This window comes from Eumetopias jubatus, unplaced genomic scaffold (genome assembly GCF_037043125.1).
Source record: "Eumetopias jubatus isolate StellerSeaLion01/CBP00866 unplaced genomic scaffold, mEumJub1_p1.0 scaffold_16, whole genome shotgun sequence".
Classification (NCBI taxonomy): Eukaryota; Metazoa; Chordata; class Mammalia; order Carnivora; family Otariidae; genus Eumetopias; species Eumetopias jubatus.
In genome coordinates this window covers 74,359,133-74,379,026 of record NW_028274822.1, presented here as the reverse complement: position 1 = coordinate 74,379,026, position 19,894 = coordinate 74,359,133, and the positions used below count along the sequence as shown (strand labels likewise).

Here is a 19,894-nt window from a genome sequence, read left to right as displayed (position 1 = left end):
GATTTCTCCCTCAGGGGTTTTAGCTTTGTTCTGAATGTCAAGGTTTTATATTTTCCCCACCACAGAGGGAGATGGATTCAGTTACAGCCTGAGATGAAACTCTCGCAAATCTGTAGGACTGCCAACAATAGGTTCCTCTGACAACTGGGCCTTGGGATCTGCTCTTAGTTTAGGACTTAAATCCATCTTCACTCTTGTTTTTCAGCCAGCTTTGTTTCTCTCAGCTCGTTTGGTTTTCCGTTTCAAGGGCGGCCCTCTTGTAATTAGGAGCTAATGGCCATAAATCAGAAATTATGGATTAAGCAGATGTGTAATTGAGATGAAATACACACTGCTTTTGTGATAACAGAAGAACCAGTGTGATAAAAAAGAGTCCCAGACTCAAGGGGCAAACTCCCCTTCCTGACATGAAATGTGTTTGCTCTGAAGGTGGGGGGGAACGTCTCTACAAAAAGAAGGAGGTGGAAGTTCACGCTAACCTTTTGGGCATATTCAGCAAATGGCAAATGTCTGACACATGCCTGCAGATAATCTTAGGCTGAAAAATTTGACGTTGAAAATATCAAAGAGAGACTCCAAGAGTGGGGATGCATTGGGGAGTTAATTAAAGCAAGATTATCTGATTACTGCTCTTAATTAAAAACAAAGGCCTGTATGGAGAAAGAGTCACCTCCTCTGTGAACCCCAAAGGATGAGGACTTTTTCTCTCCTGATAAATACATACCCCCTGTTTTTCCCCATCAGCCAGTGTAGAAGGCGGCAAAAACAACACTGGCGGTGGCCATAGCAGGATGGGAATGCTCATTAACAGAAAATCTGAGTTTCGTAATTAACAATTTGACAGGCATACCTCGCTGTATTATGTTCACGGTAGTGCACGGACAGAGTGCGTTTCTTACAAATTGGGGTTTGTCAAGCAAGTCAATCAGTGTCATTTATCCAACAGCATTTGCTCTGTCTTTCTGTGTCATATCTTGGTAATTCTTGCAATATTTCAAACTTTCTCCTTACTATTATATTTGTTATGGTGATCTGTCATCAATGATCTTTGATGGTACTATTGTCATTATTCTGGGGCACCACGGATAACGTGTCCATATAAGACAGTGAACTTAATCCACAAATGTTGTGTGTGTAATGAATGCTCCACTGACCAGCCATTCCTCCGTCTCTCTCCCTCTCCTCGTGCCTCTCTATTCCCTGAGGCATAACAATATTGAAATTAGGCCCATTAATAACCCTCCAGTGGCCTCCAAGTGTCTAAGGAAAAGGAAAAGTCACTACCACTCATTTTAAATCGAAAGCTAGAAATGATTCAGCGTAGTGAGGAAGGCACATCGAAAGCTCAGAGAGACTAAAACCTGGGCCTCTTGTGCCGAACACTTAGCCACATGGTGGACACAAAGCAAGAGATCTTGAAGGAAATGACAAGTGCTACTCCAGGGAACACACGAATGAAGAAAACAGCCTTCTTGCTGATCTGGAGAAAATATGCATGGTCCGGATGGAAGGTCAAACCTGGCACAACACTCCCTGAAGCCAGAGCCGAACCCAGAGCAAGGCCCTAACTCCCTTCCATTCTGTGAAGGCTGAATGGTGAGGTGAGGAGGCTGCAGAAGGAACGTCTGAAACTAGCCGAAGTTGGTTCACGAGGTTTAAGGAAAGAAGCCATCTCCATAACACAGAAGTGCAAGGTGAAGCAGCAGGTGCTCGTGTAGAAGCTGCAGCAAGTTCTCCAGAAGATCCAGCTAAGCTCATCCATGAAGGTGGCTACATCAAACAATGATTTTCAGGGTCGATGTAAGAACCTACTATTGGAGGACTTTCATAGCTACAGAGGAAAAGTCAATGCCTGGCTTCAAAGCTTCAAAGGACAGCCTGACTCTCTTGTGAGGGGCTAATGCAGCTGGTGTCTCTGAGTGGAAGCCACTTACCATTCTGAAAATCCTAGGGCTTTGAAGCATAATGCTAAATCTACTCTGTCCGTGCTCTATAAATGGGATAACAAAGCCTGGGTGACAGCACATCTGTTTACATCACAGTTTACTGAAGATCTTAGGCCCACTGTTGAGACCTGCTGCTCAGATAAAAAAGAGATGCCTTTCAGAATATCACTGCTCATTGGCAGTGCACCTGGTCATCCAGGAGCTTGGATGGCATGGAGATGTTCGAGATTAATGTTTTCATGCCTGCTAACACGGCATCCATTCCTGCAGCTCGTGGACCAAGGAGTCATGTCAACTTTCAGGTCTTACTATTTAAGAAATACATTTGAAAGGCTAGAGCTGCTGTAGATAGTGCGTCCTCTGATGGGTCTGGGCAAAGTAAATTGGAAACCTTCTGGAAGGGGTTCACCATTCTAGATAACACTAAGAACATTCCTGATTCATGGGATAGGTCAAAATAGCAATGTTAACAGAGTGTGGAAGAGGTTGACCCAACCTTCGTGGAGGACTTGGAGGGGTGCAAGACTTCAGTGGAAGAAGTAGCTGCAGATGGGGTCGGAACAGCAAGAGAACTAGAATTAGACGTGGAGCCTGAAGACGGGACTGAATCGCTAGAAACTTGCGATAAAACTTGAACCGATGAGGCGTTGCTTCTCGTGGATGAGCAGCGAAGGTGGTGTCTGGAGATGGAATCTACTCCTGGTGAGGATGCTGTGAAGACTGTTGACATGGCGACAAAGCACTCAGAACGTTCCATACACTTAGTCGATAAAGCAGCAGCAAGGTTTGAGAGGATGGACTCCAAGTTTGAAAGAAGTTCTGCAGTGGGTAAAACGCTATCCTGCACCATCGCCTTACCCTGCTCCTACAGCTGTGCCTCAAGCAGAGTCTGTCCTCGGCATCCCCAGGCACCCTGTCCAGAGCCTAGCCCCCCTACCTTCCTTTTCCCCTTCCAAGTCCTCAGGCTTGGCCCAGCACAGCTCAGAGCAGTGGTGCCTGTACCAAGGACAGTGATGTGGCAGGAGGCAAGGAGGGACCATAAGCTCCTTGTCTATTTTCTTTAAGTCTGCATCCCTGGGGCTAGCACACAGTTGGTGCTCAATAAATGTTTGTTGAGGGGGCACCTGGGTGGCTCTGTCGGTTAAGCGTCCGATGAGATTTTTGGCTCAGGTCATGATCTCAGGGTCATGAGATCAAGCCCTGCATTGGGTTTCTGGGTGTGGAGCCTGCTTGAGATTCTCTCTCTCCCTCTGCCCCTCCCCCCCCAACTCGCATGCACACAGTCTCTCTCTCTCTCTCTCTCTCTCTCTCTCAAAAAAAAAAAAATTAACTAACCATGAATAGTGAATAACTAACTATGACATCAAGGCAGGAGCAGAAATATTAACCCTACTTGGTCATATCTCAATACGAACTGTGACTCACAGAGGTCGGTAATTGATCAATGTCCCATAGCAAGTAAGTAGAAGAGCCAGTCTTTGAACCCAGATTTGAATCCCTCCAAAGCCTGTATTTGCATTTCCTGCACTACCATGGCTCTCTGGCATTTATCCGGGGGGGGTGGTGGTGCAGATCACTGATCTGCAAAATTCACTGGCAAACAACCATTCTTTTTTTTTTTTTTTTTTTTGGTTTGTTGGAAACATATTTATTATCATTTTTTAAAATTTGTTTGGAAACTATTATTACAAAAGTAACATATTTGATATTTTAAATACTTCAAAGGGTTTAGAAGTATATAAAATACAAGGTAAAATATATATAAATTGTATATAAAATACAAGAAACCCTCCCTCAATCTTACTCCTCTCAGATAATGCCCTTTGGATTATGTACATAATGGTGAAAGGAAAAATGGGTTGAGCTATGCATACTGTCTGCAATGTATTTTATTTTCAGTTAAGAAAATATCGTGGCTATATTTTCAGACATACAAATTTCAGATCAGGGAACTGAAGTCCATAGATCCCCAGAAGTCTCCATGGGTACATTCAGGATACCCGTGGCCCCTGAAATCTTGGGTGCTTTTTCAAGGGTTTGAAGACATTCCCTTGGTCTCTGAGCAAAACAGCTCCTACATCATTTTCAAGTCTTTTCTGACATTGTGATCATTTTTAAAAATTGAGATGTTCTTTACATATAACATTGTGGAAATTTAAGGTGTACAACGTGTTGATTTGATGCACTTACATGTTGCAATATGATTGCCTCCGTAGTGTTAGCCAACACCACTGTCACATCACAAAATTATCATTTCTTTTTTGTGGTAAGAATATTTAAGATTGACTTTCTTAGCACCTTTGTTTTTTTTTAATACTTTTTTTATTGTTATGTTAATCACCATACATTGCATCATTAGTTTTTGATGAGGTGTTCCATGATTCATTGTTTGTGCATAACACCCAGTGCTCCACGCAGAACGTGCCCTCTTTAATACCTATCACCAGGCTAACCCATACCCCCACCCTCCTCCCCTCTAGAACCCTCAGTTTGTTTTTCAGAGTCCATCGTCTCTCATGGTTCGTCTCCCCCTCTGACTTACTCCCTTTCATTCTTCCCCTCCTGCTATCTTCTTTTTTTTTCTTAACATATATTGCATTATCTGTTTCAGAGGTACAGATCTGTGATTCATCAGTCTTGTACAATTCACAGTGCTCACCATAGCACATACCCTCCCCAATGTCTATCAACCAGCCACCCCATCCCTCCCACCCCCGACCACTCCAGCAACCCTCAGTTTATTTCCGGGGATTAAGAATTCCTCATATCAGTGAGGTCATATGATACATGTCTTTCTCTGATTGACTTATTTGACTCAGCATAACACCCTCCAGTTCCATCCACGTCATTCCAAATGGCAAGATCTCATTCCCTTTGATGGCTGCATAATATTCCACTGTGTATATATACCACCTCTTCTTTATCCATTCATCTGTCGATGGACATCTTGGCTCTTTCCACAGTTTGGCTATTGTGGACGTTGCTGCTATAAACTCTGGGGTGCACGTACCCCTTTGGATCCCTACATTTGTATCTTTGGGGTAAATACCCAGTAGTGCAATTGCTGGATCGTATGGTAGCTCTAATTTCAACTATTTGAGGAACCTCCATACTGTTTTCCAGACTGGCTGCACCAGCTTGCATTTCCACCAACAGTATAGGAGGGTTCCCCTTTCTGCGCATCCCTGCCAACATCCGTCGTTTCCTGACTTGTTAATTTTAGCCATTCTGACGGGTGTGAGGTGGTATCTCATTGAGGTTTTGATTTGGATTTCCCTGATGCCGAGCGATGTTGAGCACTTTTTCATGTGCCTGTTGGCCATTTGGATGTCTTCTTTGGAAAAATGTCTGTTCATGTCTTCTGTGCATTTCTTGATTGGATTATTTGTTCTTTGGGTGTTGAGTTTGATAAGTTCTTTATAGATTTTGGATACTAGCCCTTTATCTGATATGTCATTTGCAAATATCTTCTCCCATTCTGTCGGTTGTCTTTTGGTTTTGTGGACTGTTTCTTTTGCTATGCAAAAGCTTTTGATCTTGATGAAATCCCAATAGTTCATTTTTGCCCTTGCTTCCCTTGCCTTTGGCGATGTTTCTAGGAAGAAGTTGCTGTGGCTGAGGTCGAAAAGCTTGCTGCCTGTGTTCTCCTTTAGGATTTTGATGGACTCCTGTCTCACGTTTAGGTCTTTCAACCATTTGGAGTCTGTTTTTGTGTGTGCTGTAAGGAAATGGTCCAGTTTCATTCTTTTGCATGTGGCTGTCCAATTTTCCCAACACCATTTGTTGAAGAGACTGTCTTTTTTCCATTGGACATTCTTTCCTGCTTTGTCAAAGATGAGTTGACCATAGAGTTGAGGGTCCATTTCTGGGCTCTCGATTCGGTTCCATTGATCTATGTGTCTGTTTTTGTGCCAGTACCATACTGTCTTGATGATGACAGCTTTGTAATAGAGCTGGAAGTCCGGAATTGTGATGCCGCCAGCTTTGCTTTTCTTTTTCAAGATTCCTCTGGCTATTCGGGGTCTCTTGTGGTTCCACATAAATTTTAGGATTATTTGTTCCATTTCTTTGAAAAAAGTAGATGGAGTTTTGATGGGGATTGCATTGAATGTGTAGATTGCTCTAAGTAGCACTGACATCTTCACAATGTTTGTTCTTCCAATCCATGAGCATGGAACGTTTTTCCATTTCTTTGTGTCTTCTTCAATTTCTTTCATGAGTATTTTATAGTTTTCTGAGTACAGATCCTTGGCCTCTTTGGTTAAATTTATTCCTAGGTATCTAAAGGTTTTGGGTGCCATTGTAAATGGGATCGACTCCTTGATTTGTCTCTCTTCTGTCTTGTTGTTGGTGTATAGGAATGCCACTGATTTCTGTGCATTGATTTTATAGCCTGCTACTTGACTGAATTCCTGTATGAGTTCTAGCAGTTTTGGGGTGGAGCCTTTTGGGTTTTCCACATACAGTATCATATCATCTGCAAAGAGTGAGAGATTGACTTCCTCTTTGCCGATTTGAATGCCTTTGATTTCTTTTTGTTATCTGATTGCTGTGGCTAGGACTTCTACTACTATGTTGAATAGCAGTGGTGAGAGTGGACATCCCTGTCGTGTTCCTGACCTTGGGGAAAAGCTCTCAGCTTTTCCCCATTGAGAATGATATTCGCTGTAGGTTTTTCATAGATGGCTTTTATGATATTGAGGTATGGACCCTCTATCCCTATACTCTGAAGAGTTTTGATCAAGAAAGGATGCTGTACTTTGTCAAATGCTTTTTCTGCATCTATTGAGAGGATCCTATGATTCTTGTTCTTTGTTTTGTTAATGTATTGTATCACGTTGATTGATTTGCGGATGTTGAACCAGCCTTGCAGCCCAGGAATAAATCCCACTTGGTCATGGTGAATAATCCTTTCAATGTACTGTTGGATCCTATTGGCTAGTATTTTGGTGAGAATTTTTGCATCCATGTTCATCAAGGATATTGGTCTGTAATTCTCCTTTTTGATGGGGTCTTTTTCTGGTTTGGGGATCAAGGTAATGCTGGCCTCATAAAATGAGTTTGGAAGTTTTCCTTCCATTTCTATTTTTTGGAACAGTTTCAGGAGAATAGGTATTAATTCTTCTTTAAATGTCTGATAGAATTCCCCTGGGAAGCCATCTGGCCTTGGGCTTTTGTTTGTTGGGAGATTTTTGATGACTGCTTCAATTTCCTTCGTGGTCATAGGTGTGTTCAGGTTTTCTATTTCTTCCTGGTTCAGTTTTGGTAGTTGATACATCTCTAGGAATGCACCCATTTCTTCCAGGTTATCTAATTTGCTGGCATAGAGTGCTCATAATATGTTCTTATAATTCTTTGTATTTCTTTGGTGTTGGTTGTGAACTCTCCTCTTTCCTTCATGATTTTGTTGATTTGGGTCATTTCTCTTTTCTTTTTGATAAGCCTGGCCAGGGGTTTATCAATCTTGTGAAATCTTTCAAAGAACCAGCTCCTAGTTTCGTTGATCTGTTCTACCGTTCTTTTGGTTTCTCTTTCATTAATTTCTGCTCTGATCTTTATTATTTCTCTTCTCCTGCTGGGTTTAGGCTTTCTTTGCTGTTCTTTCTCCAGCTCCTTTAGGTGTAGGGTTAGGTTGTGTATTTGAGACCTTTCTTGTTTCTTGAGAAAGGCTTGTATTGCTATATACGTTCCTCTCAGGACTGCCTTTGCTGTATCCCAAAGATTTTGAACAGTTGTGTTTTCATTTTCATTGGTTTCCATGAATTTTTTTAATTCTTCTTTAATTTCCTGGTTGACCCATTCATTTTTTAGTAGGATGCTCTTTAGCCTCCATGTATTTGAGTTCTTTCCGACTTTCCTCTTGTGATTGAGTTCTAGTTTCAAAGTATTGTGGTCTGAACATATGCAGGGAATAATCCCAATCTTTTGGTACCGGTTGAGACCTGATTTGTGACCTAGGATGTGATCAATTCTGGAGAATGTTCCATGGCACTAGAGAAGAATGTGTATTCCGTTGCTTTGGGATGGAATGTTCTGAATATGTCTGTGAAGTTCATTTGGTCCAGTGTTTCATTTAAAGTCTTTATTTTCTTGTTGATCTTTTGCTTAGATGATCTGTCCATTTCAGTCGGGGGTTTTTAAAGTCCCCCACTATTATTGTATTGTTGTCAATGTGTTTCTTTGCTTTTGTTATTAATTGCCTTATATAACTGGCTGCTCCCACGTTAGGGGCATAGATATTTACAATTGTTAGATCTTCTTGTTGGATAGACCCTTTAAGGAGGATATAGTGTCCTTCTTCATCTCTTATTACAGACTTTGTTTTAAAGTCTAATTTGTCTGATATAAGGATTGCCACCCCAGCTTTCTTTTGGTGTCCATTAGCATGGTAAATGGTTTTCCACCCCCTCACTTTCAATCTGGGGGTGTTCTTGGGTCTAAAATGAGTCTCTTGCAGAGCATATCGATGGGTCTTGTTTTTTAATACAATCTGATAGCCTGTGTCTTTTGATTGGGGCATTGAGCCCATTTACATTCAAGGTAACTATTGAAAGGTATGAATTTAGTGCCATTGTATTGCCTGTAAGGTGACTCTTACTCTATATCGTCTGTGTTCCTTTCTGATCTATGCTGCTTTTAGGCTCTCTTTTTGCTTAGAGGACCTCTTTCAATATTTCTTGTAGGGCTGGTTTTGTGTTTGCAAATTCCTTTAGTTTTTGTTTGTCCTGGAACCTTTTTATCTCTCCTTCTATTTTCAATGATAGCCTGGCTGGATATAGTATTCTTGGCTGCATATTTTTCTCGTTTAGTGCTCTGAAGATATCATGCCAGTCCTTTCTGGCCTGCCAGGTCTCTCTGGATAGGTCTGTTGCCAATATAATGTTTCTACCATTGTAGGTTACATATCTCTTCTCCCGAGCTGCTTTCAGGATTTTGTCTTTGTCTCTGAGACTCATAAGTTTTACTATTAGATGTCGGGGTGTTGACCTATTTTTATTGATTTTGAGAGAGGTTCTCTGTGCCTCCTGGATTTTGATGCCTGTTTCCTTCCCCACATTAGGGAACTTCTCTGCTATTATTTGCTCCAATATACCTTCTGCCCCTCTCTCTCTTTCTTCTTCTTCTGGGATCCCAATTATTCTAATGTTGTTTCGTCTTATCGTATCACTTATCTCTCGAATTCTGTCTTTGTGATCCTGTAGTTGTTTCTCTCTTTTTCCCAGCCTCTTTATTTTCCATCATTTGGTCTTCCATATTGCTGATTTCTCTTCTGCCTCATTTATCCTAGCATTTAGTGCCCCCATTTTTGATTGCACCTCATCAATAGCCTTTTTGATTTCGACTTGGTTAGATTTTAGTTCTTTTATTTCTCCAGAAAGGGTTTCTCTAATAACTTCCACACTTTTTTCAAGCCCAGCTAGTATCTTAAAGTCATGATTCTGAACTCTAGGTCTGACATCGTACTAATGTCAGTATTGAGTAGGTCCCTGGCAGACGGTACTACCTCTTGTTCTTTTTGTTGAGGTGATTTTTTTCGTCTTGTCATTTTGTCCAAAGGAGAACAGATGAATGAGAGAACAGAATGCTAACAGGTTAACAACGTCTCCAGCAAATATACTCTATACAAATCAGAAAAGTCCTGAAACCAGGGGACAAGAAAGGGAAAGAAAGAAGAGAAAAAAAAGGAAAAAGAAGAAGATAAAAACAAAAACAGAACAAAACAAAAAGAAACAGAATATGATCAAATATGATCAGGCTAGTGCATAGATCAGTGCCACTCACTAGGTTTTGGGCATATTTTGGTCTGTTAGAAGAAAGTGCCTTCTAAAATTTTAAAGGAAGAAAGACTTATATATGTACAAAATAAGGGTTGATACAATGAAGGGATGGAAGATGACTGTAAAGATGAAAATTATAAAAGATTTTATAAAAGGAATTGATAAGATAAGAAGTTGTTTTTAAAAAGAAAGAAGATTTAAAAAGAAAAAGAAAAAAGAAAAAAAAGGGAGAGAATGTGATCAGGCAGGAGAATAGAACAAAGCCATACACTAGTGATTTAGGGTATATTTTGATCTGTTAGAAGAGATTGTATCTCAAAATTTTAAAGAGAGAACAACTTATATATATATATTCCAAAAATAAGGGTAACTACTATGAAGGGATAAAAATATGACTCTAAAAATGAAAAATAAAAAATGTTTTTTAAAAAAGGGATTGATAAGATGTTTGAAAAAGGGAAAAAGAAAAATTCAAAAAAAACAGTTAAAAAAATTAACTTTGAAAAACTAATGAATTATGGTAAAAAAAAAGCCATGAATTCTATGTGCAGTATTCCCCTAGTGCTGGAGTTCTCCCGTTCTCCTTGATCGGTAAACTTGGTCTTGGCTTGCTGGCTGTTCGTGCTGATCTTCTGGGGGAGGGGCCTGTTGCCGTGGTTCCCAAATGTCTTTGCCGGAGGCGGAATTGCCCCGCCCTTGTCGTCCGGGCTAAGCAAGCTGCTCCAGTTTGCTCTCAGGAGCTTTTGTTCCCTGCAAGCTCTTGGTACAGCTTTGGAGGACCAGGGTGAAAATGGTGGCCTCCCAATCTCCACCCGGAGGAGCTGAGAACTCGGGGCCCCGCTCCTCAGTGCGCCCCCAGAGAAAAGTAGTCAGTCACTCCCATCTCCCCGGTCTCCGGCCGCACTGCGTGCTCACCCGGCCTGTGACCCAGCGTTTCTATCTCTGGCACCCGACCCCGTGTGGAGTCTCCAAACCCAGCAGATCCCTGCAGTGCGCTCCCGCGCTGCTCCTCCCGGGGGAGGAAGGGGAGTCTCCCCGGCTCTGCCGCTTGTTGGGTCCCTGCTGGAGAAGCAGTGGCCCGACTGGGCCGCGGATCACAGTTTATGGCAACCCGGAGCTGAGAGCCCGTGCCTCGGCTCCGTCTCTGCAGCCGGCTTCCCCGCTCCGATACCTGGGAGCTCTGCCGCACTCAGGCACCCCCGGTCTTTCTGTGACCCCGAGGGTCCTGAGACCACACTGTCCCACGAGGTTTCCACCTCCCGCTTAGCCACTGGAGCAACGTCCCTCCGCGGAGCCAGCTTCTAAAAGTTCCGATTCTGTGCTCTGCGGCTCTAGCACTTGCCAGAAGCGGCCGGCGGAGGCCCCCTCCCCGCTGTCTATCCTCCCGAATATTGCCTCGGATTCACTTCTCCGCACGTCCTACCTTCCAGAAAGTGGTCGCTTCTCTGTTCAGAGAGTAGTTGCTATTCTTCTCTTCCATCTCCTGTTGAGTTCGTAGGTGTTCAGAATGGTTTGATCCCTATTCAGCTGACTTCCTGAGACCAGATGAAATCCAGGTCTCCTACTCCTCTGCCATCTTGCTCCAGCACCTTTCGAGTATATGAGCAGTTTTGTTAGTTAGAGTCACAAGGCTGTGCATTAGATCCTCAGAACTTACTCATCTTCTAACTGCAAGTTTGTACCCTTTGACCAGCATTCCTTCTCTCCAAACCACCATTCTACTCTGTTATCTATAAGTTCAGCTTTTTTGGATTCCATAAATAAGTGAGCTCATACAGTATTTATCTTTCTCTGTCTGGAACTTCCCTCACTTAGAATAATGCCCCCAGTGTCCATCCACATTGTCACAAATGGCAGGATTTCCCTCTTCTTATGGCCAAATAAGATTCCTTTATATACATCTTCTTTATCCATTTATCCATCAATGGACACTTAGGTCGTTTCCATATCTTGGCTATTGTAAATAATGCTGCAGTAAACATGGGGGTGCATATGTCTTTTTGGTATACTGTCTTCATTTCCTTTGGGTATATCCCAGTAATGGAATTGCTGGATTATAGGGTAGTTCTATTTTTATTTATTTTTTAAAATTTTTTTGTTATGTTAATCACCATACATTACATCATTAGTTTTTGATGTAGTGTTCCATGATTCATTGTTTGTGCATAACACCTAGTGCTCCACCAGAACATGCCCTCTTTAATACCCATCACCAGGCTAACCCATCCCCCCACCCCCGTCCCCTCTAGAACCCTCAGTTTGTTTTTCAAAACAACCATTCTTAATATTAAAACTGCATAAGGATCATCATTCAACACTCAGCATCAATCCAAAAGATGCCTACTGAGTGCTAGATCCCATGGCAGCGAGCCCTGAAATTCTTGAGCACTGTCCTTGGAACATGTTTACGATTTAGAGATTCAAGAACTCCTGAGTTGGAAAGAACCACTGGGATTAACTGACCCGCTTCGCTCATTATGCAGATGGGGAACACAGAGGTCTAGAGAGGGAAGTACCTTACCCAAATTTATAGCCAAGTCTGGGCTTAGAGCTCAGGTGCCTTCCAGCTCTTTCTGACTGCACAAGTAATCTATGAATTCTTCCTCCCTTCAAGAATTTAAAGTAGAACAGAAAAGGCTAACATCTTGTTTTTTGAGAGAGAGAGAGAGTGCACACACATGCGGGTGGGGTGGGGGTGAGGGGCAGAGAGGGAGGGAGAGCGAATCTTAAGTAGGCTCCACGACCAACACAGAGCTTGATACAGGGCTTAGTCTCACCACCCTGAGATCATGACCTGAGCAGAAACCAAGAGCTGGTCGCTTTACCGACTGAGTCACCCAGGTGTCCCTAAAGCTAAAATCCTCTTAACCACGCCCCTAATCTCAGCTCCCTTCCCAAAGGTATCCACCACCTTCAGTTCGGTGCTCCCCCTTCCACATCTTTCTCTGTGGATTTTTAAACAAAAATGTACCTGTAACAAATATAGAACATATTTGTGGGCTTTTAAAAGACAAATGATACAACGCTCTATGATGTACTTTAGGTGCTACATAAATTCTTACTATGTGCTTCTTTCCCTCTACAATATATTTCGGCACTCTTTCCTTATCAGTACGCCTACGCCAGTCTCATTTTTTTCCAGTCCTGCAAAAGATCTTCAAGTCATGCCACAGTTTCCTTCATTAAAGTCTTCTTCTTTCTCTTTCAGCTGTTTTCCAGGTATTTGCTCTAAGCCTATAAAGCCCTTAAAACCACACCCACAAACACATACAGTCTTATGCATGTGGGCAAATGATTCGGTGAGTCCAAGGGCATTTGCCTGTTAAACTTGACTGGCTGCTACCAGATCATCCCAGTGTCCTTCCTGCTCGGAGACTGGACAGTAGGAGAGGACAGTACACCTGTATCCCCAGCCGCATGCTACCTGGCACCTCATAGAGCTCAATAAATGAGTCTCTTGGACGTTTTGAATTTGACTGAGAAAGAAGGTCACTTTAAAAACAGAAGAGAGAGAGAAAGCAGTCTTCCACCAAAAAAATAAAAGCATTCCCTGCATTATTTATAAGGGGCCGTCAACCCAAGAGAAATACACCTAAAGCCTTATGATTTACAGTCCAGGAACCATGCAGGTGCCGCTGATAAATGCAAGAGCTTCTGGAGATGGAGACACTAAATTACCTTCATGGCCCCCAGAGGGGAAGTTTATGGGCTTGGTGGTGGCACTCATACTTGGCTTTGGAATCTCTCTTAACTTCTGGTTGCAGGTGGTGGCAGGGCCATCCAGAGATGGGTGTGCTCACCTTGGCCCCCGCCATGTGCCTGACCTCTCCTGGCTCTGTCCTTGCTGGAAGGGTATGAAAGTGGGGGGCCTCTCCCCACTTCCTTCTTGTCTTCACAGTATGTCAGGCTTTCCCTACTTGACTCTAGACTCCCTCCTCAGCCTGCAGCCCACTGAGGTCTTCCTTCTCCCCTCCAAAGTGGGGCTCCACACGCACCATCTGCACTCACACGCCTCCCATTCCTGCCAACCACGGCCTGGCATTGAAACTTTCCTCACCATTCAGCGGCTTCCGAAGGGACAAATCGGGGGACGTTCTCCAGTCTTGATCTTTTTCTGGACTGAGAAGTTGGCAAACTGTTGAACACTTCTCTGTTCACTCAGCCTCGTAGACGTTTCTGCTCCTTGGAGCTCCTCAAACCTCTCTTTTCTGGTCTTTTCCTTCCCACCCCCAGCCCCCAAATGTGGGGGGTCATGGGTTAATGCCCTCACCTGGCTATTTTGCTCTCTCCATGATCACAGATGATCCTCTTGTGATTTTAACTCCCCTACTGTAAGTGGGCAACTCCCCCATCTAGACCTCCAGCTCTTACGTCCCCCCAGGTTTCAAATGGAGACATTGTATTTAATCCCTGCACTGAGAAGATGACCTCTCCCTGGTGTCTTAACTCAGCATATCCAGGAGGCATCTCCTGCCTCCCTGTCCGCTCTGTGTTATCAGTATCATTTGGTGGTTCTATCATTCATAAAGCCGCCCAAACCGGGTCTTCTCAGACTACCATCCCCTCTCCTTCATCCTCATATTCAACAGATCCCTAGATCTTATTTATTTTTCCCTCCAACCCCCCAACACTCTTGGCTCTCTCTGCTTCTCTCCATCCTCACTGCCAACACCTGTAAGTCAGCCTATCATCATTTCTGTCTTTGATGTTGACAAAGAGCTGCCAGTACCATCCTCCCTTGGTCCATCCTCTATACTTCAGCCAATATGATCCCTTTAAAGTGAAAGTCTGGCTGCAGTGGCTTCCCATTTCCTATCACAAGAGTCAGCAGACTCTTGCCTACAGGCCAAATCTGGCCCTCGACCTGTTTTTGTAAATAAAGTTTTACTGGAACCTAGCCATGCCCACTTTTTTGTTTTTGATTTTATGTATTGTTTATGATTGTTTCTGCACTGTGATGGCAGAACTGAGCAGTTGCAACAGAGACCAGATGGCCTCTAGGCCAAAATTTATTGCCATCTGCCCTTTACAGGAAAATTTTGGTGATCTCTGCCCTCCAGGATAGAACAGGGTGAAATTCAAGCACATTAGCAGGCTTACAGTGTCCTATGTGATCTCGCTTTTGCCTGCCTTTCTGGTCTCATTCCCTCCATCCAGGGATTCAAAACTGATCATGGCGATTTGATCCCTCAGCAGCCTCTCTGCCCTACTCTTTTCTACATTGGCTTTTTTTCTGAGGTAGCAAGATGGCGGCCAAGATCTTCCAGCTCATGCCTGCACCACTCAGAGTCCAAAAGTAAAGAGGGCTTCTCTCTTCTGAACAGTTCCACAAAAATCCTGAGCTTGACTTTCATTGGCCCAAAGGGAGTCACATGTCTATTCTGAACCAGTCAGAATAGATAAGGGGAATGAAGGCATCTCTTACCATAGGCTCAAGTTGGTGTTCTCACCTGGTTCTGGGAGATGGGGTTATTCCTGCCCAAACCACAGGAACACTGGGGGAGGAAGGGTTTCCGCAAAAGATAAGGGGGTGCCTTACCTGAAGCAGAATAATAGTGAGTAGATAAAAGACAAATAAACAAAGCAAATGTTTTCCACCAAGGGGAAGGTTGAATTATGGGAGTGGACAAAATTATGCAGACAGAGTCGAGGGATGGGGGGCATGGAGAAGGGAAAGGAGAGAACAGTAAGAAGAGAGAAAACGTATTCGTGTGTTTAAGGTCCTCACTGAGTAGCCTTGGGAAGCCCAAACAAAATTGTGTGTGTCCTGGTCAGAGACTTTATTTATCCCTAAATTTCAATGACCAATCTATCACCACATAATTAGTGATGCTGTGATTTGAATGTATTACCAAACATGGCTCTCCACTGTTGCTATTGGACTTGTACCATATTGCAATGTGAGCATGGAGATTATTGTATAAATTATTCTCACTCACATAATCATCGTGATTTTAATTACTGTGTAATCTTCGCTAATTACTGTTGTATGTATCATTTGCTTTGGTGCCGAATTAACACAACCGCTGTTCGTTTGGCTAAACGATGGCATTACAACTTTTCCTTTTACTGGGGGAAAATTTGCTTTCTGTAAACATTTGCAGCCCCATACTCCCAGCTTGCTGTTCTTGGTTTAAAAAAGAACAAGATTTAGACATCAACTTCCTTTTGCCCCCGTTGATTTTTATGTGGGACGAGGCTGGCTTGAATTAGTAAAAAGGTCGAAATTACAGGGTATTGTTTTTAAAATAAAGTTGTATTCCTTTCAAGAAAGTGCAGTTAGTCTACTACAGAAGCGAAGGCAAGGATGGGTCACATGAGACCTGCTTAAATGATTAGATAAGATGTGTTTGTAATTAGTTCATTAATTATGTAAATGTGAATGGATGGTACTTAGTGTTAGAAACAGGTCGTTCTCAAAAAGTAGGTTAAGCATTCACCACTAATCTTATTTCAATAGTACATTTATTTACTGGTCTCTGCATTCTTAGAACTGGAGCTTGGGATCATTTTAATCTGCCCTGAAGATACTTAATGAACAGGCCTCTCATGAATATGGTTTTATGTCTTCCTGGGACAAAGGGGTGCTATTCAATTTTATCAGTCTTAAGAAGATTAGTGGAAACTGAAAGCATGGAAATGTCAGTGCAAACACATTTACCACAGACCCCAGGCCCGAGCAAGTGGAACCAGAAGTCTGGCTCTGTCCAAGATTCAGCCTTAGAGCCAACATGACTCTTGGACAGGCTTCCACAGGAAGGAGGGCTGTTTTCTACCTAAAACTGCAGGTCTTGGATGGTAGATCTGCGGATGTCTCAGAAACTTTGAGACTCATCTAATTTAGCGGCAAGTTTGTGTAAAAACCATTTGGATTAAATGTTGACGGTTTAGGACATTCTTTTAGAATCTGTGGTTCTCTGGTTGAGCTCTATTTTGGTGAAGTAGACCTATCACTGAAATACACATCCAGGAAAGTGCATCTTTATGAAATTTTCAAAAATTGGTCCTACTTATGTAATTACTACCAAAAGCAAAACCAGATCATCGCAGGTGCCCCTAAAACTTTTTTGCCCCCGTTCAGGTCATGACTTCCTCCTTCCTTGAAGGTAACCACCATCCTGACTTCTAACGCTATGAATTAGATATGACTTTTTTTTTTTAATTCTGTATAAGAGGAAGTATCTAGTAGTATTCTTTGGCATCCGGCTTCTATCTTTTAATATTATGCGGGGTATTTTTAAAGATTTATTTATTATATTTGAAAGAGAGAGAGCAAGAGCCTGAGCACTAGGGACAGAGGGAGCAGGAGAGAGATTCCCAAGCAGACTCCTCACTGGACTTGGAGATCACGACCTGAGCTGAAACCAAGAGTCAGATGCTTAACCAACTGCACCACCCAGGCACCCCTTTTCATATTATGTTTACGAGCTTCATTCACATTGTTGCATTTAGGGGTAATTCCCTTGTTTTCTTTGCTCTATAGTCCATAACTGTGGTTCTCAACTGGGAGCAATTTTGCACCCCCCTCTCTGCCAGGAGATAGTTGGTAATGTCTGGAGATATTTTTGGTCATCATAACAGAGATAGACCAGGATGCTGCTATACATCCTACAGGACTGGCCCCATAGAACTATCTGGTCCAAAATGTCAGTTATGTCACCATTGAGAAAACCTGGTCTATAATGCTCCATTGTAGGAATATATAATAATGATTTATTCATTCTATTAATAATAGACATTTTCGGTTGTTTCTAGTTTTTTTTTAAGATTTGTTTATTTGAGAGAGAGAAAGAGAGAGAGAGAGAGAACAGGGGAGTGGGGGCAGGGGCAGAGGGAGAGAATCTTCAAGCAGACTCCTCAATGAATGCAGAGCCCAAAGTGGGGCTCGATCTCACAACCTATGAAATCATGACCTGAGCCAAAATCACGAGTCAGATGCTTAACCGACTGAGCCACCCAGGCGCCCCTAGGTTGTTTCTAGTTTAACACTATTATGGATGGTACTACTGTGGGCCATCTTGTACACATCTTTTGTTGCATGGATTTAGATTTCTGTTGGGTGTATGCCCAGGAGTAAAATTGCTGGGCCATAGGTATATTTTCAACTTTAATAAATAATGTCAAGACGGTGGTACCAGTTTACATTCTCACCAGCGGTGAATGGGGGTTCCAGTTGCTCTGCATTTTTGCTAACACTTGGTTTTGTCATTTTTTTTTTTAAATGTTAGCTATTCTGGTGTATATTGGTAGGGTCACATTTTTGGTTTTAACTTGGCACGTTCCTGATAAAGAAAAGTTTTCATGTGCTTATATGTTCACTGGGATATCCTTTTAGATGAAATGTCTGATCAAGTCTTTTGCCAATTATGTTTTTCTTTTGCGTTGTCTCTTCTTTTTATTAATTTGCAGGAGTCCTTAGTATATTCTAGATGTAAGTTTTTTCTTGAGTATGTGGAGCCACTCCATTTGATGGAATGCCTTTTTCACTCTCTTACAGTTTATGTTAACAGGCAGAAGTTCTTAATTTTAATGTAACTGAACTTAGAATATTTTTCCTTTATGGTTGGTGCATTTTCTATTCCATTGAAGTTTTATTTGCCTACTCCCAAATTATGAAAACATCCCATGTTTTTTTACAAACACTGTTTTGATTTAACTTTTATATCTAGATATACAATTCAGGAATTAATATTTATGGTGTGAGGTAGGGTTAGTTAAGATTCATTTGCATATGAATATCTGACTAGCCTTGTGTATGTATTTTAAAAGAAGTCATAATATTTTTCACATTTTACCACCATTATCATCTTCAATTAAATCAAGTGATTTTATATATATCCTAGGCCCTATTCTGTTCCATTTTTCTACTTGTCCATCATTGAGCTGATTTAACATTGTCTTAATTAATGTAGCTTTGTATGTAAGTCTTGATATCTGAGTGTGTATGTTCCTTGGATTGGTTCTTCCTCCTCAAGATCAGCAAATGACTCCAGAGGAAAAATGCCACAGTACTGGGCTTATCTCAACATACGTCCCTCTTTCCAAAATTTGACCCTTCAAGTCCTGGTTGCTTTGGTGCCCTCTAATGCCTGTAAATTTAAACTTAAATTTTCTAGTTTTTCCAAGTGGAAATTTCCTCTGGAAAATCTAGTCTATCATATCCAGGAAAGCTAATCTATCATAGCCAGAAGTTGAATGCTGAACTGGACTTTTTACTCCCTTTGCTAAGTAAACATTTCTTCCTTAGTTTTCTTGCCTAAGAGGATATGAAGGTTCACTCAAATTTCCTTCCAGTCATAACTTGGTGAATCTCCTTTCCCTTTCAGACTTTAAGCTTCTGTACTGCAAGGGCTATTGATCTTTTCATTGATGGCATCTGGGATCATGGATTCAGTAAATGACTCTGGGTGGATATAAGGAGGGGTGGCTGGATGGCTGGTTGGATAATTTCCATTCACTTAAAACTGCATTTTCATGAGGAACTGGTACTTTTATGACTACGTCGGAGATTTTTTTATGGTTATTTTCATTGCACTACATTCCACTGAGGCAATGTCTGTGAAAAGTGAAGGAATTCATTGAAAATTTATTTAAATATGTTGAACCCAAGTTGAATCTCCAATCCAATTAGAGATTTTAATCCCTTTACATAGCCAGCTGGTTCTTTCGAAACAGTGGAAATTGTATCAGAAGGTAAAGAAGTATAGGAGCGCCTGGGTCGCTCACTCAGTTAAGCATCTGACCCTTGATTTCAGCTCAGGTCATGATCTCAGGGCTGTGAGATCGAGCCCATGTCAGGCTCTGTGCTCAGCGGGGAGTCTGCTTGAGATTCTCTCTTAAAAAAAAGAAAAAAAGAAGGTAAAAGTATAGAACCAGTACTTTCTCTGTCTCATCAGTGTATGACCTGAGATATTCTCTTTCCTTTGCTGTTGTTCCAGGTGTAGAATGAGGTGTTCAAGCCAGCTGGGGTTTCAGCTGCCTTTCCATTCTGATATTCTAGAAGTTGATGGAATTCTGTAGCAATGAAACCAGGCTTTTGGCTTGGGTTTAGACATGAAGCATTCACTCCAGATTGTGTACCGGAAGTTGGCTTGGAATCTATTGTTTTTAAACTCGGAGATGTGGGATTGGCTGGCTGAGAAGCAGGGCTGCTGGGGTCTGAATGAACCA

The 19,894-nt window shown here is 42.2% G+C and overlaps 1 protein-coding gene across 1 annotated transcript in view; it reads left to right on the top strand.

Annotated features, from left to right (window-relative positions):
• MYO18B (myosin XVIIIB) overlaps positions 1–19,894 on the top strand; it is a 241,243-nt gene that overhangs the window by 208,833 nt on the left and 12,516 nt on the right. The window lies entirely within an intron of this gene.